General features: G+C 46.1%; 1 long non-coding RNA gene across 4 annotated transcripts; it reads left to right on the top strand.

The window, feature by feature from the left end:
• The first annotated feature begins 38 nt into the window (after positions 1-38).
• LOC123599797 lies at positions 39-23308 on the top strand. Of its 4 annotated transcripts, XR_006713297.1 has the most exons (4): positions 39-76; positions 170-336; positions 13455-13528; positions 22179-23308. It is a non-coding gene; the product is annotated as an uncharacterized LOC123599797 (long non-coding RNA). The 4 variants fall into 4 exon arrangements; XR_006713294.1 differs by having other exon boundaries at positions 75-336; XR_006713295.1 differs by lacking the exons at positions 39-76; positions 22179-23308 and adding an exon at positions 21998-22025 and having other exon boundaries at positions 83-336.
• Positions 23309-24464: the final 1156 nt, after the last annotated feature.

Raw genomic sequence — 24464 nt, 5'->3', positions numbered from 1 at the left:
GGCGGCGCGCGGGGGGCGGGGCGGGGCGGTGCCATGGCGACGGCGCGGGGGTGGCCGGCGCGGCGGGCGGGTCCAGGTAGGCTCCCGGGAGGGCCGGGCTGGCGGGAAGCTGGGCGTGGAGGGGACGGGGGCCTGCGCCGCGACCCCGCCGCGCTGCCGTTGTTCCCAGGCGATTGCTGTTTCGCGGCTCGGCGATGCAGACCACGTAAAGGACAACGGAAAACGTCTCCCTGCTGGGGCCGGTTCTGTAACGTATTGAGATCTCACGTTCTGAAAAAAACCTTTGGACCCTCTTCTACCTCCGCCGAGAAAGCCCATCTGGAAGGAAACTCTAAAGTACAACTTCTATTTATTTGGCTTTTGCCTTTTAGAGAGTTTCTGCTTTGGTTTGTTTTGGGGGTTTTTTTTTTAGCATGTTCCAAAGTGACGGTAAAATTTGAGAGTATAAATGATAGACCCAGAAAATTTCAAAGTGCACAGACATGAGAAAAGCTTTTGCTGTCAAAGAAAAGAAATCATCCTTACTTGCACAAGAATACCATTTTTTAATCGAGATAGGCAATTATTAAAATCCTATTAGTTTTAGATGTACAACATAAGGTTTTGTGGGTTGGGGGGGCTGTGTTGTAAGTTTTTATTTAAGTTACGGTTAGTTCAGGAGCGCCTGGGTGGCTCGGTTGGTTGAGCATCCGACTTGATTGCGGCTCAGGTCATGATCCCAAGGTTGTGGGATCGAGCCCCATGTCGGCCTCCATGCCGAGTGTGGATCCTGCTTAGGATTCCCTCTCTCCCCCTGCCCTTCTCCCCAGCTCATTCTCTTTCTCTCTCTCAAAAAAAGGATTCCAGTTAGTTCACATACAGGGTAATATTAGTTTCAGGTGCACAATCTAGTGATTCAGCGCTTGCATATAACACCCAGGGCTCATGATACAAAGTACATTCCTTGATTCCCATCACCTATTTCACCTACCCTCCACCCACCTGCCCTCTGGTAACTATCAGTGTGTTCTCCAGTTAAGAGTCTGCTTCTTGGTTTGCCTTTCTCTCTCTTTTTTTTTTTTTTTTCCTTCTCTTTGCTCATTTGTTTTGTTTCTTAAATTCCAAATATGCTTGAAATCATACAGTATTTGTCTTTCTCTAACCCACTTATTTCATTTAACATAATACTCTATACCTCCATCCATGTCCTTACAAATGGCAAGATTCCATTCTTTTTCATGGCTGAGTAATATTCCATTCCGTTCCTCTTCTTTATCCATTCATCATTCCATGGACACGGGCTATTTCCATAATTTGACCATTGTCTATAATGCTGCTATGAACTTCACGTTTCCCTTCGAGGTAATATTTTTGTATTCTTTGCGTAAATACCCAGTAGTGCAATTGCTGCATCAGAGGCTAGTTCTGTTTTTAACTTTTTGAGGAACCCCCCCCCCATTCTTTTTTCCACACCCCCTGCTCCAGGTAGCATTCCCGCCAGCAGTGCAAGAGGGTTACAATATAATGATTTGATATATGTATATTTTGCAAAATAATTACCAAGATAGTTAACATCTGTCACCACACATATAGTTACAGTATTTTTCTTGTGATGAGAACTTTTAAGAATTATTGTCTTCGTTGGGGCACCTGAGCGGCTCAGTCGGTTAAGTGTCCAACTTCGTCTCGGGTCGTGATCTCACGGTTCGTGAGTTCGAGCCCCGCGTCGGGCTCTGTACTGACAGCTCAGAGCCTGGAGCCTGCTGAAGATTCTGTGTCTCCCTTTCTCTCCGCCCCTCCCCTGCTCACATTCTGTCTGTCTGTCTCTCTCTCTCAAAAATAAATAAACATTTAAAAAATTTTTTTTAAAGAATTATCGTCTTAGCAATTTTCTTTTTCAAGGTTTATTTTATTTATTTATTTTGAGAGAGGAGGGGAGGGGCAGAGAAAGAGGGAGACAGAGAATCCCAAGCAGGCTGTGCACTGTGAGCACAGAGCCCGATGCAGGGCTTGATCCTACCAAATGTGAGTCTGACACTTAACCAACTGAGCCATCCAGGCACCCCGGCAATTCTCAATACAATATGTAATGCAGTATTTTATGCATATGTATGGCAAATCTACAATACAGTATTGTTAACTGTAGTCCCATGCTGTACGTTAAATCCCCAGGACTTACGACTGGGAGTTTGTACCTTTTGACCGCCTGACCCATTTCGCTCACCCCTACCCCACTCTGTCAATCGCCGATCTGTTCTCTGAAGTATACAAATATTTTGTAGTGTAGAAATCTAAACTGAGCATTCAATGTAGCAGTATCATAAAATTCTAGATTCTGCCACATCCCAAAGAATATACTTTGTTGGATGGTTTACTAAACCATAATCTTAAAGATTGTATTCTAGAATTAGAAGAATTTCAATTTTTCCCCCTTTGGTACTTGCTTAGAATAGTAAGCCGACAGCTAGATATGCAAGGAATTTGTGAGTAAAATAAGACCAGTACTGGCTTTGCAAATTATCTGCTCTCCAGGAAAGGAATTCCGGGGAAGCCAGAATTTGGACTCCTGGTGACATTGATGTTAATATATTCACTTCTCACTCCTTATTTTCAACATCCTTATTGTGATATAATTCACACACCATACAATTCACTCATTTAAAGTATGCAGAGGTCAGTGTAGTCACAGTTGTACGACCATCACTAATTCCAGAACAATTTCGTCACCCCAAAAAGAGACCACATACCTATGAGCAGGTCACTTCCCACTCTCCCCTCTCCTCCCTGGGGGCAACCCAGTAACCTGCCTTTTGTCTCTGAATTTTCCTGTTCTGGACACATCAATGGAATCCTACATTATGTGGCCTTATGTGTCTAGTTGCTTTCTTTTTTAAAAAAGTTGTTTCTAATGTTTCTTTATTTATTTTGAGACAGAGTACAAGTGGGGGAAGGGCAGAGAGAGAGAGAGAGAGGGAGACACAATCCGAAACAGGCTCCAGGCTCTGAGCTGTCAGCACAGAGCCTGATGCGGGGCTTGAACCCACAAACTGTGAGACCACGACCTGAGCCGAAGTCGGACGCTTAACTAACTGAGCCAGCCAGGCACCCCTAGTGTTTATTTATTTTGAGAAAAAGAGAGACAGAGTGTGAGCAGAGGAGGAGCAGAGAGAGAAGGAGACACAGAATCCCAAGCAGGCTCCAGGCTCTGAAGCTCTGAACTGTGAGCACAGAGCCCAGTTTGGGGCTTGAACTCACAAACAGCAAGGTCATGACCTGAGCCGAAGTCGGATACTTAACCAATTGAACCACTGAGGCACCCCTTTTTTTTTTTAATGTTTACTTATTTTGAGAGAGAGAGTACACAAGTGGGGGGAGAGGGGCAGAGGGAGAGAGGGAGGGTGAGAGAAAGAGGGAGGGTGAGAGAGAGAGAGAGAGAGAGGAAGAGAATCTCAAGCAGGCTCCACACTGTCGGTGCAGAGCCAGACCCAGGGCTGGATCCCATGAACTGCAAGATCATGACCTGAGCCAAAATCAAGAGTTGGATGCTTAACCAACTGAGCCACCCAGGCACCCTCTTATCATTTTCTTAGTAACCTCTTTTCTCTAGACACTTTATTGTAAGTATACAGTTTATGATACACATAACACGCAAAATATATATTTATCAACTTTTATATTATCAGGAAGGCTTCTGATTGGGTAGCCTATTAACAGTCCAGTTTTTGAGGAGTCAAAAGTTATACATGAAATTAAAATTTTTTTATGTTTATTTATTTTTGAGGGGGGGTGCAAAGAGAAGGGGGGGCAGAGGGTCTCAAGCGGGCTCCACGCTGACAGCAGAGAAGCCCTATGTGGGGCTGGAACTCACAAACCACAAGATCGTGACCCAAGCTGAAGTTGGATGCTTAACCGACTTAGCCCCCCAGATGCCCTAAAAGTTATACATGAAATTTAGACCTGGGGTGGGGGGGGTTGGTACCCCCAAACCACTCTGTCGTTCCAGAGCCCACTGTAATACCATCACTTTGGGGATGTTCAGTCCATAACAATAGTCATATATTGTAAGAAATATCCCTCCCATTTTGTGATGGGAGAACAAAATTTTCAGGGTTAAATGGCCTGCCCCAAGTCAAACAAGAAAATGATCATGAACCTTGCTTCCCCTGAGTCCTATCCCTATCACACAAATATCTCCGTGAGTTACAAGGACACGATATCAACGTTTTTACCATTTCCAAGGGAACTCTACTCCCTTTCTTTTTCTTCAACTCTACAATACTTTGTGTCAATACAATGTAATTTTGTAAAAATCACGAAAATTAAAGATGAAGTCCCTTTGGTCACATGCTACTGTACTCCCAGGTGTTTTCCAGGACGAATACAGTTTTTAGTGCTTTTTACATTTGTGTTTTACCCCAAGTGCTAGAGTCCTACCTACCACTTCCCTTAGGGGAAGCTTTCCCACTATAGCATAAAAGCGTCTCAGACGTGTTCATGATACTTCGCTCATATTTGTCGTTTTGTTCAGTGTCTGCCATTTGCTCATTACTTCAGCCCCTTTGGACCGTGGAAAATAATGTCTTCCGCTCTTGGGAGCTACCAAGCATCAGGGCCCAAGACGAATCAGTTCTACCTGGAAATGAGCAAAAGTACTTTTTTTTTTTTTTTTAATTTTTTCCTTAATGTTTACTTTTGAAAGAGAGACAGAGAGAGATCACGAGTGGGGGAGGAACAGAGAGGGAGACACAGAATCCCCGAAGCAGGCTCCAGGCTCTGAGCTGTCAGCACAGAGCCTCACGTGGGGCTCGAACTCACAAACCACAAGATCATGACCTGAGCCAAAGTCAGAAGCTCAGCTGACTGAGCCACCCAGGCGCCCCAAAAGTACTTTTTAATCCTAGCGACAGATAAAGGAGGAGACCATAGGACAAACTGAAACACGAAACTGAAAATAAAGGTACACCATGGGCAGATTTTGTGATTTTATAAAGGGAGAGGAATTGTGTGGGGGCTTTATTTTTATTTTTTCCAGAACCCTCTTAGGAATAGCTTTTATTCAAGTACCAGCACATAGAGACTTCACTGGATCCAAACGTGTCTTCCTAATGATCTACAAAGTTCCATCTTCTCCTAGGTGATCTCCCTTGGGATCTATAAGTACATTCTGTTTTCCCTACTGCCATCGACCCCTTCCCCTGGACTCTGGATTCCCTCCCCTCTCACCTTCTAAAGGACTTTGGTCCAGGATTTATTCCCTTTCTTTTGCACCATCATTTTTCTCCCTCCCTGCTGGACACATCATCTGCTGTAGGAAGACAAACTTAAAAAACCTCTACCCTAGGGGCGCCTGGGTGGCTCAGTCAGTTAAGCGTCTGACTTTGGCTCAGGTCATGATCTTGCGGTTCACAAGTTTGAGCCCCGCATCGGGCTCTGTGCTGACAGCTGAGAGCCTGGAGCCTGCCTCGGATTCTGTGTCTCCGTCTCTCTTTGCCTCTCTCCCTCTCTCTCTCTCTCTCAAAAATAAACAAACATTAAAAAGAAGAAGCAGGGGCGCCTGGGTGGCGCAGTCGGTTAAGCGTCCGACTTCAGCCAGGTCACGATCTCGCGGTCCGTGAGTTCGAGCCCCGCGTCAGGCTCTGGGCTGATGGCTCAGAGCCTGGAGCCTGTTTCCGATTCTGTGTCTCCCTCTCTCTCTGCCCCTCCCCCGTTCATGCTCTGTCTCTCTCTGTCCCAAAAATAAATAAACATTGAAAAAAAAAATTTAAAAAAAAAAAAAAAAGCAGAAAACCCTTCAGGATGAAGTTTTTTTTTTTTTTTTTTGACATTTATTTATTTTTGAGACAGAGAGAGACAGAGCATGAACGGGGGAGGGGCAGAAAGAGAGGGAGACACAGAATGGGAAGCAGGCTCCAGGCTCTGAGCTGTCAGCCCAGAGCCCGACACGGGGCTCGAACTCATGGACCTCGAGATCGTGACCTGAGGTGAAGTCGGATGCTTAACCGACTGAGCCACCCAGGCGCCCCGGGGATGAAGTTTTAAAAAAACCTCTACCTTGACCCTACATGTCCTTCGAATAATGCCTTCTTTCTAGGCTTCCTTGACCGCAAAACATCCCAAAAGAGATACCTTTTATTATTTCCATGCCCTCCCTTACTCCTATACCATTTTGAGAAAATTCTCTTGTCAGAGTCACCAATCACCTCCATTAGGCCCAGATCAGTTCCATTTCTGTGTCCCAACACCTGCTGGCCTTCTCAGCAGCAGCCAGCACAATTGGGCACTTGGGAAACACTGTCCCCTATATTGGCTTCCATGAGGCCCCACACTCTTGTTTTCTGCCAGAAGCTCTTTCTCGGATTCATTTGCTGCCTCTTCACCCAACCTTTAAATATTGCAAAGGGGCGCCTGGCTGGCTCAGTCAGTAGAGCATGAAACTCTTGATCTTGAAGTTTTAAGTTCAAGCCCCACACTGGATATAGAGATTACTTAAAATCTTTTTTTAAAAAGGCATATAGATAGATAGATAGATAGATAGATAGATAGATAGATAGATATCGTAGAGCCACAGGGCACCAGGTTGAACCCTCTCCTCCCTGTTGATAACTCCTTCCCTAAGTCTCCAGTCCATGGCTCTATTTTTTTTTTTTTTTTCAGTTTTATTTATTTATTTTGAGAGAGAGCATGAGCAGGGGAGGGGCAGAGAGGTAGAGAGAGAGAGAACCCCAACCAGCCTCTGCACTGTTGGTATGGAGCCCTACGCAGGGCTCAAACCCATGAACCGTGAGATCATGACCTGAGCCAAAATCAAGAGTCAGATGCTTAACTGACTGAGCCACCCAGGCAGCCCTCGGACCCATGGCTCTAGAGAGCGTGTACATATGCTGATTGCCAAGTATGCATTTGTAGTCAGAATCTCTTCCCTGAATTCAACTTACACGCCCAGCTGCCTCGGTGATATTTGCATTGGGCCGTGTAATAGATACCTCGCCGCCACACATCTGCCCTCTCCCCTGCCCCCAGAGCGAATGTCCTCATTAGCCGTCCAGTGGCCCAAGCCCAAAGCCTTGGCATCATCCTTGATTTCTTCTTCCCTTCACACAGTCTGCCAGCCACTTATAGCTGGCCGTACTCCACATGTTCATGAGCTCGCCGTTTTCTTCTTTCCAACTCCCCTGCAGTCCTTGAATCCAAGCTACCATCGTCTCCTGTGGGGCTATTTCACTGGTCCCATTTCACTCCTGTCCCTTTTCAATCTACACTGCAGAAAACAGGCAGTGAGACCTTCTTAAAACACAGATCATGTCATTTACCCATTCAGAAACCCCCTCAGTGATTCCCATTGTCCATTGAATAAAATGGCAAGATCCTTATCATGACTTGTAAGATCCTAAGGCATTTGGCCACCTCGGATTCTCTTGCCTCGTTTCATGCCACACACACCCTTTCTCCTGTGCTTCAGCCTTCACTCTTCAATAAGACAAACTCTTGGGGCACCTGGGTGGCTCAGTCAGTTAAGTGTCTGACTTCAGCTCAGGTCAGGATCTCATGGTTCACGGGTTCAAGCCCCACATTGGGCTTCCCATTGACAATGCAGTGCCTGCCTGGGATGCTCTCTCTGCCCCCTCCCCCGCTTGCGTGCGCGCTCTCTCTCTCTCTCTTAAAATAAACTTAAAAAAAAAAAAAACTGATTTAAAAAAAAAAAGACAAGCTCTTTCTCTCCTAGAGGCCTTCGTACTTGGCATCTCATTTACCTGAAAAACTCTTCCCCCAGCTTTTTGCGAGGCTGGTCCCTTCTCATCCTTCAGATCTTAGCTCAAATGTCACGTCTTCATCCGTGCATTAATTCATTTAACAAATATTTATTGAGCCCTTTGCATTTTAGGCCCTGTTCTAGGCACTGAGCATACAATACGTGTGGTCCTCTGAGAGGCAGACACCCGGCTAGAATTAGACGAGTGAGAGGTTGAGGTAGGGACGCACAGGTGGAGGATGAGGGATAAAAGAGAAGGTGAGGGGTGCTTTCAGACTGACTACAGGCCAGCCACTGTGGAAAGGGGAGGGGGAAGGAAGCAGCATTGAGGAGAAAGAGTCTCACTCTGCAGAGCAGTGCTAAGGAAGATTTCGGCCACGTTGCCGAATGGAAAAATCCCACCTCCTGCAGGAACGGGCCTGAATTAGCATTGCACCCCGCGGGTGGGACGGGCCCTGGGGAAGCCTGGCCTCTCGCAAACACTGTGGCGGATCCAGAGGGCCACAGCTGGAGTCCTGTGTCCACCTCCTGCCCCTCAGCAGGGAATCTGAGTCCTCCCGCTGCCACAGCCTGCTGGCAGGACACACTCGTCCTCCTCCTTATGTGTCCAGGGATGGAGAATTTGCATGCCACTTCCCGCCACATGCTGCCGGCTCAACTCGCTCTTCTCCAGGGCAGGAGGAAGAAGTTAGCTGCTTGCCGGCTTTGGGGTACGAGCTGCAAATGCTAGACTCCGTGCTTTGATCGGACGGTACTGTTTGCCTGCCTTCGGGGAGCGGAAATTCTGGTCCTCTCCCAGCTGTGGTAAGCAAACTGGGGCAGACTCTGTGCCTCTGGGCAAGGCTTTGGTCGGTTGTCCAAATGTGCCACTGCCTCATTTAGCATGAGTGTTTCCTGTTTGGGGGTCAAGTTTTAGCTCGTTTTGTTAATACTAAAGGTGGCTTTTAGAAATTTCCACTTTTGCATCTCCTAGGTTCCTATTTCTCAACAGGTTCCAGATAGAGAACCTCCACCCCCACCCTGGAAAGTCCCGTCACCACCCTGAACAAGGTAGACAAGGTCCAAATACTCATGTGGCTTCTGTGCACATAAGTCACCTTGCTTTCTCTGTCATTCTTTTACTATATCCCGTTTAGTTCTTTCGTGGCACTTCATCAAAATCGGAGATATTTTCATTTGCCTGTTTATTTGTTTATCGCCTTCCCTCCCCCCCACACTATCTCCCACCAAGAGGATGTAAACCCTTCGGGGTCAGAGACCTGGCCCACCTTGTGTTTTGCTAAAATCCCAGTATCTAGAAAAGTACATGACTATTCAACACGTATTTATTGATTACTGACTAGATACAGAGATGTAACGGCGTAAAAAACAAAACAATTCCTGCCCCCGTGGAGCTTATATGCTGGGGGGGTGGGGGGGGGGCGGAAATAAAATAAGTAAGTAGATTGTATAGTATATTAAAAGGAGACAAATGCTATAGATTAAAACAGATCCAGGAAGGGGAATAATGCTGAGATTAGTGTTTCCATTTTAAGTAGGGTGGTCAGAGAAGACCTGGGCAAGAAACATCTGAAGAAGGACTTGAAGGGAGTGAAGAAGGGAGCCAAGGGGGTATCTGTGGGAGAGCATTCAGAGCAGAGGTAACAGAAGGCCCTGAGTCAGGAACAGGCCTGGCAGGGCCAGTGTGGCCAAAGCAGAATGAGTGTTAGAGCAAGTAGGAGGTGACGTCTGTGGCTCTTTAAGACGGGAGCTGCTGGAAAGTTTTGAACAGAGAAGTGACCTGATCCCCTTATGTTTGTTTGTTTTTTTTAATTTTTTTTAACATTTATTTATTTTTGAGACAGAGAGAGAGACAGAGAATGAACGGGGGAGGGTCAGAGAGAGGGAGACACAGAATCTGAAACAGGCTCCAGGCTCTGAGCCGTCAGCACAGAGCCCGACGCGGGGCTCAAACTCATGGACCGCAAGATCGTGACCTGAGCCGAAGTCAGCCGCTTAACCGACTGAGCCACCCAGGCACCCCTCCCCTTATGTTTTAAAAGGATCACTCTGCTAGGTGGAAAATAGACCTGAGGGGAGCAAGAGGAGGGGCATAGAGACCAGTTAGGCAAGAGGTGCAATGATCCAGGCAAGAGGAATGGTCCAGGTGAAAGGAAGGTTTGGGGCTCAAACCAAGGACCTGGGACTCAAACCAAGATGGCAGCAATGAAGATAGGGAGAAGTGGTTGGATTCTGGATCTATGGTGAAGGAAGAGCCAACAGAATTTGGGAGAGGATGTGAGAATGGATAAGAAGAGGGAGGTCAAGATGACTCCAACTATTAGTAGTGACCATTCATTGAGGTGGTGAGGAGTATGGGTGGAGTAGAAGGGAGGAGAAGATAATGGGTTCAGTTTGGGACATGTTAAATCTAGGATACGCATGAGACTGTGAAGTAAGGTTGTCGAGTAGACAGTGGGGTCTAATAGGCCTGGAATTTGGGAGACAGGTCTACACTACAGACGTCCGTTGAGCGTCTTTAGTGCACAGACGAAATTTCGTCATGAGATGGGATGAAATCACTCCACGGGTGATTACAGCAAGAGAGGAGGTCTCTGGACTGAGCTGGGGGAACTCCAACATTAAGAAGCAAGGAGTGGACAGGGCGCCTGGGCGGCTCAGTCGGTTAAGCGTTGGACTTTGGCTCATGTCATCTCACAGTTCCTGAGTTCGAGCCCCTCATCAGGCTCTATGGTGACAGCTCAGAGCCTGGAGCCTGCTTCGGATTCTGTGTCTCCCTTTTTCTCTGCCACCCCCCCCCCCGCCCCACCGCATTCTGTCTCTCATTCTCTCTCTCTCTCTCTCTCTCTCAAAAATAAATAAACATTAAAAAAAGAAAGACAAAATGTGAGGGGGGCAACTAGCTGGCTCGGTTGGTGGAGCATGTGACTCTTGATGTCAGGGTTGTGAGTTCAAAACCCAGGTTGGAGTCTACTTATAAACAGACAGACAGACAAACAAACAAGGATAGACAACTCTCTCAAGAAGTTTTGTGACGAAAGAGAGCCGAGAAATGGGACATCCGCTGGCAAGAAGTGGGTCAAAGTATTTTGTTTCACAGATCGGGAGGGTGGGGCGCCTGGGTGGCTCAGTTGGTTGAGCGTCCGACTTCAGCTCAAGTCATGATCTCATGGTTTGCGAGTTCGAGCCCCGCGTCTGGCTCTGCACTGACAGCTCAGAGCCTGAAGCCTGTTTGGGGCGCCCGGGTGGCTCAGTTGGTTGAGCATCCGACTTGGGCTCAGGTCATGGTCTCACTGTCTGTGAGTTCAAGCCCCGCGTCAGGCTCTGTGCTGACAGCCCAGAGTCTGGAGCCTGCTTCGGAGTCTGTGTCTCCCCCTCTCTCTGTCCTTCACCGGCTCATGCTCTGTCCCTCTCTCTGTCTCTCAGAAATAAATAAACGTTAAAAAAAAAATAGGAGGAGGAAATAATAGCATATCTTGTATGTTAATGAGAATTATTCATAGAGAGGGAAAAATTTGAAGAGTTAGGAGAAAGTGGAGAGAAAACAGGAGCACTGTTAGATTCTGTGCACCAGTGGAGTCGTCTTTGAACCCTTTACCTCCTAAGAAGTAAGCGTGTCCTCACGTAAGAGGATATTTCCGCTTGGAAGGAACATCCTAACAATTTATTTCTTATGCAAAAACAATAGCAGTTTCTCTCTTGGGCCTGTAAGGCCTCCATCTTGCTTGCCATTGCTGTTGACTTGATGTTAGCAATTTTCTAGATGTTCAACTTTCTTCTTGCATCAAATGCTGCAGCAGACCTGCCAAGGAGTGACCGCTGCTTTAGGAGGCCTTGTTGGTGGCAGTAGGTCATTTGGGGCTAGGATCACAGGTCATGCGTTGTGATTGACTTAACGCCTCTAAAAGTTAACTCTGTTAAATCTGCCTTTTCGGGGCGCCTGGGTGGCGCAGTCGGTTAGGCGTCCGACTTCAGCCAGGTCACGATCTCGCGGTCCGGGAGTTCGAGCCCCGCGTCAGGCTCTGGGCTGATGGCTCAGAGCCTGGAGCCTGCTTCCGATTCTGTGTCTCCCTCTCTCTCTGCCCCTCCCCCGTTCATGCTCTATCTCCCTCTGTCCCAAAAATAAATAAACGTTGAAAAAAAAAAAATTAAAAAAAAAAAAAAGAAATTAAGGAAAGCGCTGAGAGAGTCCAACAACAACAACAACAACAACAAAAAAAAAGAAAAGAGAGAGAGAGAGATTATTACTTCTGGTTTGGATGATGGAGCTCTGATTTACTGAAATAGGCAAGGATTCTTTTTTTTTTTTTTTCCCAACGTTTATTTATTTTTGGGACAGAGAGAGACAGAGCATGAATGGGGGAGGGGCAGAGAGAGAGGGAGACACAGAATCGGAAACAGGCTCCAGGCTCTGAGCCATCAGCCCAGAGCCCGACGCGGGGCTCGAACTCACGGACCGCGAGATCGTGACCTGGCTGAAGTCGGACGCTTAACCGACTGCGCCACCCAGGCGCCCCTAGGCAAGGATTCTGAAGGAAATTTACCCACAGCCTTCCCTTACAGTGATCTCAGCTTATATCAGTATTCCCCCATATTTTAAAACATAATGATTCACTTTTATTTTTTTTTAAAGATTTTGCTTTATTTTTGTTTCCATTTTTTTAACATTTTTATTTATTTTTGACAGAGAGAGACAGAGTGTGAGCGGGGGAGGGGCAGAGAGAGAGAGGGAGACACAGAATCCCAAGCAGGCTCCAGGCTCCGAGCTGTCAGCACAGAGCCTGATGCGGGGCTCAAACTCACAGAGCTGTGAGATCATGACCTGAGCTGAAGTCAGACGCTCAACTGACTGAGCCAGGCACCCCTAAAGATTTTATTTTTAAGTAATCTCTACAACCAACGTGGGGCTCGGACTTACAACCCCGAGATCAAGAGTTACATCTCTCCTGACTAAGCCAACCATGTGGCCTGCGATTCATTTTTATAATCCCCTGAGAAACAGGAACATTTTGACCCCACTTTCATTTTGCAGCCAAATGGACAGATGCTACCTCTTTTTGATAACATTTTTCCATTAATGTCATGTTTAAAATTTAATATTAGAAGAGTTTTGGTTAATTTTTAAAAGCTAACAAGTGGTTGCATTTTAATAAAAATAAGATTTACTGTGTTTAAAAAAAAATGTTTTTTTAACGTTGATTTCTTTTTGAGAGACCGAGAACAAGCAGGGGAGGGGGAGGAGCAGAGGGAGAGGGAGACCCAGAATCCGAAGCAGGCTCCAGGCTCTGAGCTGTCAGCACAGAGACCAACGCAGGGCTCGAACCCACCAACCGTGAGATCATGACTGAGCTGACATCGGATGCTTAACTGACCGAGCCACCCAGGTGCCCCTAGATTTAATGTGTTTTTAATCAGGTGGACCACTCACCGACTCAATGTCTGTATTTCCTCATTAAGTGATAAGAAAAGTGTTATCTGAAGGAAACTCTATATTGGCTATATTTTCATAAGTCACCTGCCTTTCTCTCTTCGCTTAGAAAAGATTGATAAATGTGTCAACTAGCATAAGAAAGGGACATGGTGGAAGGTCACCACCTTACCTGGGAGGAAATCAGTCACATCAAATTCAAGGAAGTCGAGGAGAGGAAAGAGGTACGTATTATCACGAAGTAAAAAATACTCATTGTGCCTCTTTCCCCTCTTTCTTCTTTCTTAATGTTTCTAGCAGCTTCAAGTGTCACTTGGCTGACATCACAGCCGACCCGAGAGAGGCAGGAAGAAGTTGTACTTCTACTGAAGGTAGGAAATCATCCAAAAAGCTATGATTTGTTTTGTTTCGGGAGGTTATAAGTTTGATGTGAGTAAAGGGCAAAGAGAACATGTTCCTTCCTCCCCCAGCTTCCAGCAGTGCGTGTGTGTGTGTGTGTGTGTGTGTGTGTGTGTGCGCGCATGTGTGTAAGAGGAATTGGAGAGGTAATCAAACTGTTTAGAAGGTATGTCAACCATGTAAATTGTAAAACATAAGGCACGTTTCTATTTTTATGCAACCACATAAAAATTACAAGTTTTTATCAATGTTTTATATATATGGAGAGAGATATAAATACTTACAAACAAACCTATGTTATTTGAACACTGATTTCCATTGGTATATTCAGTGCCTGTTTTCTTATATCTCTAGCTGGCATATATTTTTTACCTTTTTTAAAACTTTGAGTATGGTTGACCTTGACACGTATTTAAGATGAAGTTGTAGTTTGCACTATTCTGAGACACCGGTTTCCAAATGATACTCTAGTCAGTTTCTGTTCAACTGGACTTCATCGCAGGGATTGTGTCCTTGTCTCGGAAAAATTGTACCAACAGTAAAATAACAAAGCAAACAATCACAGGAAGATTTTTAACTCTTACCTGTTTCTCTGGGGATATTCTTTTGACTCTGGGGGCCGGGGTGGGGGGGAGTTTCATTGTGAAATATAACGCACATACAGAAATGTGCATAAAAGTGATTATCAAGTGGGGCGCCTGGGTGGCGCAGTCGGTTAAGCGTCCAACTTCAGCCAGGTCACGATCTCGCGGTCTGTGAGTTCGAGCCCCGCGTCGGGCTCTGTGCTGACAGCTCAGAGCCTGGAGCCTGTTTCAGATTCTGTGTCTCCCTGTCACTCTGCCCCTCCCCTGCTCATGCTCTCTCTCTCTGTCTCAAAAATAAATAAAACATTAAAAGAAAATTAAAAAAAAAGAAAGAAAGAAAGAAAGAAAGAGAGAGACAGAGTGCAAGCAGGGGAGGAACAGAGAGAGAGGGAGACACAGAATCCAAAGCAGTCTCCAGGCCCTGAGCTGTCAGCATGGAGCCCGATATGGGGCTCGAACTCACGAACTGCAAGATCATAACCTGAGCCAAAGTCAGATGCCCAACTGACTGAGCCACCCAGGCGCCCCTGAGCCATTTTATTCTTGATGAACATATATTTCCAGATTTTGGCAGTTATAAACAATGCTGTTATAGATATTTTCAGTTTTGTATCCTGGCACACCTGAGCACATGCATTCTCCTTTCTTTCTTTCTTTCTTTCTTTCTTTCTTTCTTTCTTTCTTTTTCTTTCCTTCTTTCTTTCTTTCTTCCTGGATTTCTAAAGCTTGTTGAATAGCAATGAAACACTTTTTTTTTTTGAAATTAACATTAATGAAAGAATAATGTTTATTTATTTATTTTTTTTAACGTTTATTTATTTTTGAGACAGAGAGAGACAGAGCACGAACGGGGGAGGGGCAGAGAGAGAGGGAGACACAGAATCGGAAGCAGGCTCCAGGCTCCGAGCCATCAGCCCAGAGCCCGACGCGGGGCTCGAACTCACGGACCGCGAGATCGTGACCCGAGCTGAAGTCGGACGCTTAACCGACTGAGCCACCCGGGCACCCCGAATAATGTTCTTCTTTATCTACAAAAGCTCCTAGAACATTAAATCCTAATAACCCCACCTAATAGAAAACATTATGATAAAGCAGAACCAGCCATTTGCAATTCTTAGCTTTTTCCCATCTTGGAGCAAGCAAAGTGAGATTGCCTTTTTTCTTTTTTCTTTTGTTTTAATTGCGAGAGCATGCACACGCATGCAAGCAGGGGAGGGGCGGGGGGAGAGAGAGAGAGAATCCCCAGAAGGCTCCACCCTCGGCATGGAGCCCAGTGCAGGGCTCGATCCCATGACCCTAGGATCATGAACTGAGCCGAAATCAAGAGCCGACGCTTAACTGACTGAGCCATCCAGGCGCCCCAAGGTTGCCTTTCTTGCCGACTGAGCCTCATCTGTATCTATGTATATATCTGTGTATGTTTTTTAAAGGTTCTTTTTTATGATAACTCACGTTTGAATCTTTAAACAAGTGTCTATGCAGGAGGAAGGTGGGCGGAGCACTGACAACGCTTGTCTGGCCGTAGCCACGGGAACAAAGGCAGAGTTCAGACTGGGCCTCTGAGGGCAAGGCTCCCGACCCAGGCCAACCCCCCCTGCGTGGAGGTCTGAGTTGTCAAAGATGACACCGTTTCGGTCACGAGCTCCTGGGCAGACTCCCGACCTATTTCCAGTGACTGCATGGCTTCATTCAGGCTGCTAGCCACTGTGGTGGAGAGGAAGACGCTGGAGTGAACATTCCGTCTTTCAAGAGAGTTCCTGGTTTCCAGGCTGAGCATCATTGTGCCTCCATGCTGTTTCCTTTGGGGCTTCTTGGCAAAATGCAAATCCGCCTCCTTGTCCCTTTTCTGGTAGCAGCGCCTCCCCCAGGGTGAAGATTTCAACCTTGCCCTCGGAGTCCGGCTCTCTCCCCTCTGGAGCTGGACTTTGAACTCCTTTCCAAACGCCAGGAAAAGGACTCTGCCTGGACCGAAAGTCCTTTCCAGCAAATGTGCCTCCACGTGAAGCACCAATGGTTTCAGAAAGCGCTTAAACCTGCACCAGGACTGGTACTGTGCGGAGCGCAGAAGGAACCACTTTCTGGAATGGGAACACTTCCTGCTGGCTCCTGGGCTGTTCGAGCTGTGCAGGGTGCCCTCGCTCGGACCCGGCGTCCCTCCTCCCTTTGTCTTGAAAACAGCCGTCTCTTCATTATAATGGAATTCTTTCTTTTCCCGGCAATTTCCAATACTTTGCTCAGTTCATTTACATTCATGGGCTTGAATGGAAAGCTCAACTGATACATTTCATATCTGGACTTATCTGCGTTTTGTTGGTTCAATCTAGTGATGCCATCCTGCGTCATTCAGGGCGCAGGGAAATGGGAGCACCTTACACAGGACGAGAGAGGTACCATAGCGCGACGCCAAGTAAGGTGGGCCCTAAAATCACGGGGGTTTCAAGCAATTTGCAAGCAAATCAAGCTTCCGCAATCTTCAGTTTTTCAGTCTGTGAAGTTTAGATAATAATAACGCTTACCTTACAGTGTTACTGTAAGGCGCGTCCTCAAGGACTCCTTACACCGGACGCGAGTAACAAAGTCCAACCCAAGCTGTGTTAGATACTCGAAGGCTTTTGCTGACCCGCCTGACTTGAAGAAAGAGTGGGAGGCAGGGAATGAGGGGAGAATGAAGTGCCTTCCTACCATCCATAAATAAAAACCTTACACTCCGAATGGGTCAGTTGTGCCCTTGTTACCTAACTCTGAACCAGTCGCTACGGGTGTGGGAAATGCCAACCGCGACCAAAGCTGTCCTGGCCCCCTCTCAGACCCAGGTGTGGCCAGTCCCATTCTAAGCCCACGGCTGGGCCCAAATGGGACAAGGGAAGAATGGAGGGTAGGCAACCGTAATGTCCACTGCAGCGGATTCATGAGTAACTGAGCACAGGGCTCAGTCTGGGGCTTGGGACTCAGTATCTCTGTCAACGCTCGTCATTCTACGTGCCTCCGGCACCATAATCTGCCCTGCCATCCTCAATATTAAGATAAGCACTCTTTGGGGCGCCTGAGTGGCTCAGTTGGTTGAACGTCCGACCGACTTCAGCTCAGGTCATGATCTCACAGTTCACAAGTTCGAGTCCCGTGTCGGGCTCTGTGCTGACAGCTCAGAGCCTGGAGCCTGTTTCTGATTCTGTGTCTCCCTCTCTCTGACCCTCCCCCGTTCATGCTCTGTCTCTCTCTGTCTCAAAAATAAATAAACGTTTTTTTTCAAAAAAAAAAAAAAAAGAGGGGCGCCTGGGGGCTCAGTCGGTTAGGTGTCCGACTTCGGCTCAGGTCATGATCTCACAGTCTGTGAGTTCAAGCCCCGCGTCGGGCTCGGTGCTGACAGCTCAGAGCCTGGAGCCTGTTTCGGATTCTGTGTCTCCCTCTCTCTCTGCCCCTCCCCCGTTCATGCTCAGTCTCTCTCTGTCTCAAAAATAAATAAACGTTAGAAAAAAAAAAAATTAAAAAAAAAAAAAAGATAAGCACTTTTCAAAGGGGTGAGATAAATCTATACCTCCTCGTGGGGAAAAAAAAGTTATCCTTTAATTTTATGACTGGTGATTCTTATATTCACAGAAAATGCTTTCATAGCAGGAATTGAACTGGGTACCTGTTATTTTCAACCTCAGCCAAAAGCTTGTTTGTTGTACTGATTAGAAGACTATTTTGCAAAGGGCCCAAAATGCTGCACCCCAAAGATGTCATTAAATGCCGATGAGCACACGGGGGGCGCCTGGGTGGCGCAGTCGGTTAAGTGTCCGACTTCAGCCAGGTCACGATCTCGCGGTCCGTGAGTTCGAGCCCCACGTCGGGCTCTGGGCTGATGGCTCAGAGCCTGGAGCCTGTTTCCGATTCTGTGTCTCCCTCTCTCTCTGACCCTCCCCCGTTCATGCTCTATCTCCCTCTGTCCCAAAAATAAATAAACGTTGAAAAAAAAAAATTAAAAAAAAAATGTCGATGAGCACACGGAGTAAATATCAAAAGTAAACCTGTCATCTGTGGAGAACTAAAGACCTTTCAAATGAATGGAGGGTAAGAAAATTAGGGGAAATAGTATCCTACAAAAGATCTCAGGGGAAATAAAGTAGGGATTCTTGCCCTGGGCAGAAACAAAGTGAATATAAAAAGCATCCATTATAGGTGTATCCACTGAGTTCACTGTCTGAGACTCCAAACAAAGAGGTTATAAAATAACAATAATCAGCAACCAAACTCGAGTGAAGTTTCTGGAGTGATGGATGTTCTCTGGAATGTGAGGGTATGTGGGGACGGTTGCACAACTGCAGAAATTTACTAAAAATTACCAAACTATACGCTTATAATGGGTGAATTTTATGGCGTGTAAATTATAACTCAGTAAAGCTGTTAACATTTTTAAGAACACAAGAGTCACATTCCAAGAAATTACATTTTTATTAGAAGCAAAATTGAAGTGCCGTTTTTTCCTCCTTCTACCCATCTTCTTCTCTTCCTTTGTTCTTGTTTGTTTGTTTCTTCCTTTGTTGTTTTTTGTTTTGTTTTTGTTTTTTCCAGAAGGGATAGGTAATGGAGACGCCTGCTAGGAGACATTCCTTTGCTAAGGATGAGCCTTTCCAGCTGTCTGAAGGGCCAACATCTGGTAGTGATTTTGTGGAAAGACCTTTGATCAGTGCTCCTTGGAGCCAGAACATGAGAGATCTAGACAGAGTCAAAGTCTCTGAAACTTCTTTTTTTTTTTTTTTTTTAAATATTTATTCATTTATTTTGAGAGAGAGAGACCATGAGCTGGGAAGGGGCAGAGAGAGAGGAGAGAGACTCCCAAGCAGGATCCAAGCCACCCACGCAGACCTGCATGCTTGAACCCATGAACCGTGAGATCATGACCTGAGCTGAAATCAAGAGTTGGATGCTCAATTGACTGAGCCCCCCCCCCAGGCACACACCCCCCCCCCCTTTTTTTAAATCTGTGAAGCTTCTTTACAAACAGCAGAAACTGAGCTGGTACATTTCTGAACTAGGGCTATTTGGTAGGAGGGGCTCTTTTTTTTTTTTTTAACCTCAGCTTTATCTAGGTATAACGGACATACCTACTAATGGCCTTAATCGTGTTACTGATTTGACCCACATGGTTGGCAGATCAAAACCAGAATCTGGCACATCCTTACCTGGAGGCCATGCCGTAGCCTGGGAGATGGGGCAAAATTGCCTTGTGAAGCCTTGAGAAAGAACATATAACTCACAGTATCCAAAGGTGGGGAGTTGCGTTTTCAGCTTCCCTGTGGTCAGGTACTTTCCTCACCTTGCCCCTATAGTCAGAGGCCAACACCTCTGAATTTGGGAGCAGCGACCTAGAATAAGGTTTATATGCACGAAGACCTTTGTAGAAAGCTTTGGAATATGCAAAGTGTAACTCACTAGAAACATTAAATGTCCCTGAGTTCCCAACAACAAGCATACATGAGCACACAGTAGGAACACTGTATATTCAAGGAATGAAGAAATGAAGACTTGAAAAGTTTTCTCAGGGTGCCTGGCTGGCTCCGTCAGTAGGGCCCGTGGCACTTGATCTCCGGGTGGTAAGTTTGAGCCCCATGTTGGGCACGGAGCCCAACAACAAATGAAGGAAGAAAGGAAGGAAGGAAAGAAAGAAGGAAGGGAAGAAAGAGAAGTTTTCTCTATGGAAATCATTTCTGGGGCACCCGGGTGGCTCAGTCAGTTAAGTGCCTGACTTCAGTTCAGGCCATGATCTCCTGGTTCATGGGTTCAAGCCTCATGTGGCACTCTGTGCTAACAGCACAGAGCCTGCTTGGGATTCTCTCTCCATCTCTCTCTGCCCCTCTCCCACTCATGTGTGTGCACTCTGTCTCTCTCTCTCTCAAAATAAACTTTAAAAAAACATCTTCCTGGTGTTCTAGTGGCCAAAATAGCAGAAGAAAAAGGAGAAACATACGTGAGGAATAAAGGTACAACATTTTAGGGGTGCCTGGGTGGCTCAGTCAGTCAAGCGTCTGACTTCGGCTCAGGTCACGATCTCACAGTCCGTGAGTTCCAGCCCCGCGTCGGGCTCTGTGCTGACAGCTCGGAGCCTGGAGCCTGCTTGGGATTCCGTGTCTCCCTCTCTCTCTCTCTCTGCCCCTCCCCTGCTCATGCTCTGTCTCTCTCTGTCTCAAAAATAAATAAAAACATTAAAAAAAAAAAAAAAAGAGGTACAACATTTTATAAAGCAGTAGGGTTGACCCAAGGTGAAATGATTCATCACGAGGAACATAGTAAGTATGTTCTGAATAAGATTCCAAATATACACTCTGGAGCCAGGTCATCCGATTTCAGATTGACTTCCCCATTTTACGAACGGTGACCTTGAGCATGTTACTTCATGTAAGACAATCTGTGTCTCTCTTTGGGTTCCCGGACCCAATCCTGATGTAGGAGGGGGTGTTCCCACGCGCACAGCCCCCAGCAATTCTGACACCAGTCTGAGAATTCAAGTCCATTCTGACACCATCCACCAGAGATAGCATCAGATCCCACAGGTTAAGGGCTCAGTCCTTCAACACTGCCCCCCGCACCTTTGCTGCAACACTCCAGATGCCGATTGCAAGCCCTAGGCTGTTACCTGTGCCTCTGGCCCAACCAGCTACAGATAGGAAGTTCCACTCTCCTCCTAAGTGCCTTTAATTTGCCAGGGCAGCTCACAGAACTCAGGGAAACATGTTTATCAGTTTATGAAAGGATATCGTAAAGGACATGAATCGGCAGCCAAATGAGGAGATGCACAGGGTGAGGTCTAGGGGAAGGGCACAGAGCTTCCCTGCCCTCTCCAGGAGGACCATTCCCTCTACTCTCCGTGTGTTCAACCCAGAAGCTCTCCAAAGCCAGTCCTTTGGGGTTTTTATGGAAGCTCTCTTGCAAAGTCAGGATTGACTAATTGGCTGATTCAGCCTCTAGTCTCTCTCTCCTTCCTGGAGGTGGAGAGTGGGGCTGACATTTCCAACCCTCCTATCACATGGTTGGTCACCCCGGGACCCAGCCCCTCACCTTGGGTGAGGTCCAAACGTCACCTTCCTTAATGCAACAAAAGACACATTTATCCCACTCGACACTCAGGAAATTTCAAGGGTTTGGAGAGGTGTGAGCCAGGATCTGTAAATGAAGACCAAATATATATAAGAAAACTATTTTGGGGGTACCTGGGTGACTTAGTCCATTGACAGCGTGACTCTTGATTTCATTCAGCTCAGGTCATGATCTCAGGGTTGGGTTCATGAGACCAAGGCCCACGTCAGGCTCCGTGCTGAGCGTGGAACCTGTTTGGATTCTCTCTCTCCCTCTCTCTCTGCCCCTCCCATGCTCATGTTTTTTTTACTCTCTCTCAAAATAAATAAATTAAAAAAAAAAAAACAAAACTATTTTGGCCATCTGTATGACCAGATATATATTTCTTACACATCACAATACTGCAGGGTCAAAATTTCCTCATCTATAAAATGGGAGTAGGAATAGTAGCTATTTCATATGTTGTGAAAATTAAGTGTGCTGACCTCTGTAAAGTACTTAGAAATTGGCTTGACCCCTACATGGTAAGCATTATATAAGTGTTTTATTATTATTGTTGTTATTATTGCCTATGTTTTCAACCTTTCTTTTAGTGAATAGCACTTTTCAGCCTTTCTCTGTACATCATACCCTTCTCCATTCAGACCGATTGGTAGTGAACTACCAAAGGTATGTGTACTTAGCTGAGATGCTCACTTTTCTTTCCTTTTTTTTTTTTTTTTGAGATGTTCGTACTTTTTTTTTTTTTTTTTTTTTTTAATTTTTTTTTTTCAACGTTTTTTTATTTTATTTTTGGGACAGAGAGAGACAGAGCATGAACGGGGGAGGGACAGAGAGAGGGAGACACAGAATCGGAAACAGGCTCCAGGCTCTGAGCCATCAGCCCAGAGCCCGACGCGGGGCTCGAACTCACGGACCGCGAGATCGTGACCTGGCTGAAGTCGGACGCTTAACCGACTGCGCCACCCAGGCGCCCCCTGAGATGTTCGTACTTTTGAACGTGAATTATGCCTGCCCCTTCTCCAGTCTTGTGGATTGCTAGTGTCTACAGTGGAAAGATCTGAGAATCTACATCAAAGGACATTAATACCACCCACCAATATGAGGACATGAAACCAATCACCAGTCCAGAAGACGTTTAGTACAGAGGTTCAAGCCTATGGTTCTACTCTCGGCTCTGTCCCTACCCAACCTCGTGACCCTCCTAGGAAATCACTTACCCTCTCTGTAACTCAGTGTCCCTCATCTGCAAAATAGGGATACCACTTACCATGAACACCGGGTTTTGAGTCTCTTCCCATTGGCAGAGGATGATTGCTTAAACCCAAAGAGTGGAAGCCCGGCTTAAAGGATTTTATTTGTTTGGTCATATTTGGATTCCTGTATTGAGAACATACAAGTATTTTTATCATAATCATTATCCTTATCAATATCTGGGTAATATAAACTGAGGCAAAGAGGCCAGGAAAAATGAGAACCAGTTCTTACCTATTTTTCACAATTTATATTCAATAATGCTTAGGAATTCCCAGGTGCTTCTCTCTAACTGCACTGTGTTTAGTTTTTAGGACAGCTTCTGTGCAAAAGAAAAGCACACCTCGAACTGGCTCCAACAAAAAATGGATTTTATTGATTTACATCACCAGAGTCCAAAAGTAGACTTTGAGGTCGGCTTTGTTCAGGAGGCCGAACAGCAGACTCAAGTTTCTTCTTGGTTCTCTCTCTCTCTGCTTTCTGCATTATCTGCTTCCTCTTCTGGCTGGCTTCGTTCAGTGTGTTCAGGTGGGTTCCGAGGACGGGGCATATTTCCTCACCCAAGCCTTGCAAGGAAGACTGATCATCTTGTCCCATCATTCCCAGCTAGAATCCTGAAACTCACTCAGATTAGATCGCCTTGGACCACATGCAGGGACAACAACGAAAAGCACTATGTGATTTAGTGTCTGTCACCTGTCACACATTTCACAGCTGGAGCTTGGGTAGAGTTAACTTCAGTAGCACCAAACAGATACCTTCCTAGCAAAAGAAAGTCCCATCATCCCCCTCAGTGGTTTCTGAGACAGCTTTTTCTGAGAAATAGGTGGCTAAATAAATGCTAGGTTGCTATTTTAATTTTTTTAATGTTTATTTATTTTTGAGAGACAGAGCATGAGTGGGGGAGGGGCAGAGAGAGAGAGAGAGGGAGACACAGAATCCGAAGCAGGCTCCAGGCTCTGAGCTGTCAGCACAGAGCCCGATGCGGGGCTCGAACCCATGAACCGTGAGATCATGACCTGAGCTGAAGTCAGACGCTTAACCGACTGAGCCACCCAGGCACCCCAGTGATGTATTATGTTTCATATCCAGTGGCATATTTTATGCAAATTAACACAAATTTAAATCTTTTCATTCATTTCTTGTCCTTAATTGGGTTATCAATTCAAGAACAGTTTCATTACACTTATTCAAAATGAATTGTCATAATGAATTACTGCTTTTGGTGTGACTTAAAAAATATTTTTTTTGGTTATAATTCACTTCTTAAGGTCAAAATAATTTCTATTGAATTCATCATTCATTTTTCATGGCTTTGGTTGCCTATTCTCTAAACCTAGTGAGCCTCTTTGAATGTCTGCTGAATGGAGTTCAGCCTAAGCAATTGGGACAAAACGCTTCTAATAGTTAACTGCGGTAAAACGCCATGAGGGTAGCCTCTTGCATTTTATTTTATTTTATTTTTTCAACGTTTATTTCTTTTTGGGACAGAGAGAGACAGAGCATGAACGGGGGAGGGGCAGAGAGAGAGGGAGACACAGAATCGGAAACAGGCTCCAGCCTCTGAGCCATCAGCCCAGAGCCTGACGCGGGGCTCGAACTCACGGACTGTGAGATCGTGACCTGGCTGAAGTCGGACGCTTAACCGACTGTGCCACCCAGGCGCCCCAAGCCTCTTGCATTTTAAAGCGACAGAGATCCTTCACATCTTTATTCCATTTCTTCCTCGTTTTACTGAATGGTTCTGATGCAGGCTGGCTGGGTCCAAGGACCCAGAGGAGGATCCTGTGGGAGCAGCCAAGAGAGTCCTTGGTTTTGCACAGGAGAGAAACCAAACACGAGCCAAGAGGAAGGGACAGCAGAGTTTATGAAAGATAAACAGAGAGCGCAGATATGGACAGAGCATCCGAGAGACTCAGAAAGAAAAAGAGTGAGTCTCGTCTTTGCTTGGGATCCAGGGTTTCTATTGAGGATGGCGGTGCGGTGACGTGTCTTCCCAGGCATCCAGAAACAA

The sequence above is a fragment of the Leopardus geoffroyi genome, chromosome C1 (genome assembly GCF_018350155.1).
Source record: "Leopardus geoffroyi isolate Oge1 chromosome C1, O.geoffroyi_Oge1_pat1.0, whole genome shotgun sequence".
In the NCBI taxonomy this organism is placed as follows: domain Eukaryota; kingdom Metazoa; phylum Chordata; class Mammalia; order Carnivora; family Felidae; genus Leopardus; species Leopardus geoffroyi.
This window is presented reverse-complemented; position numbering and strand designations above follow the sequence as displayed.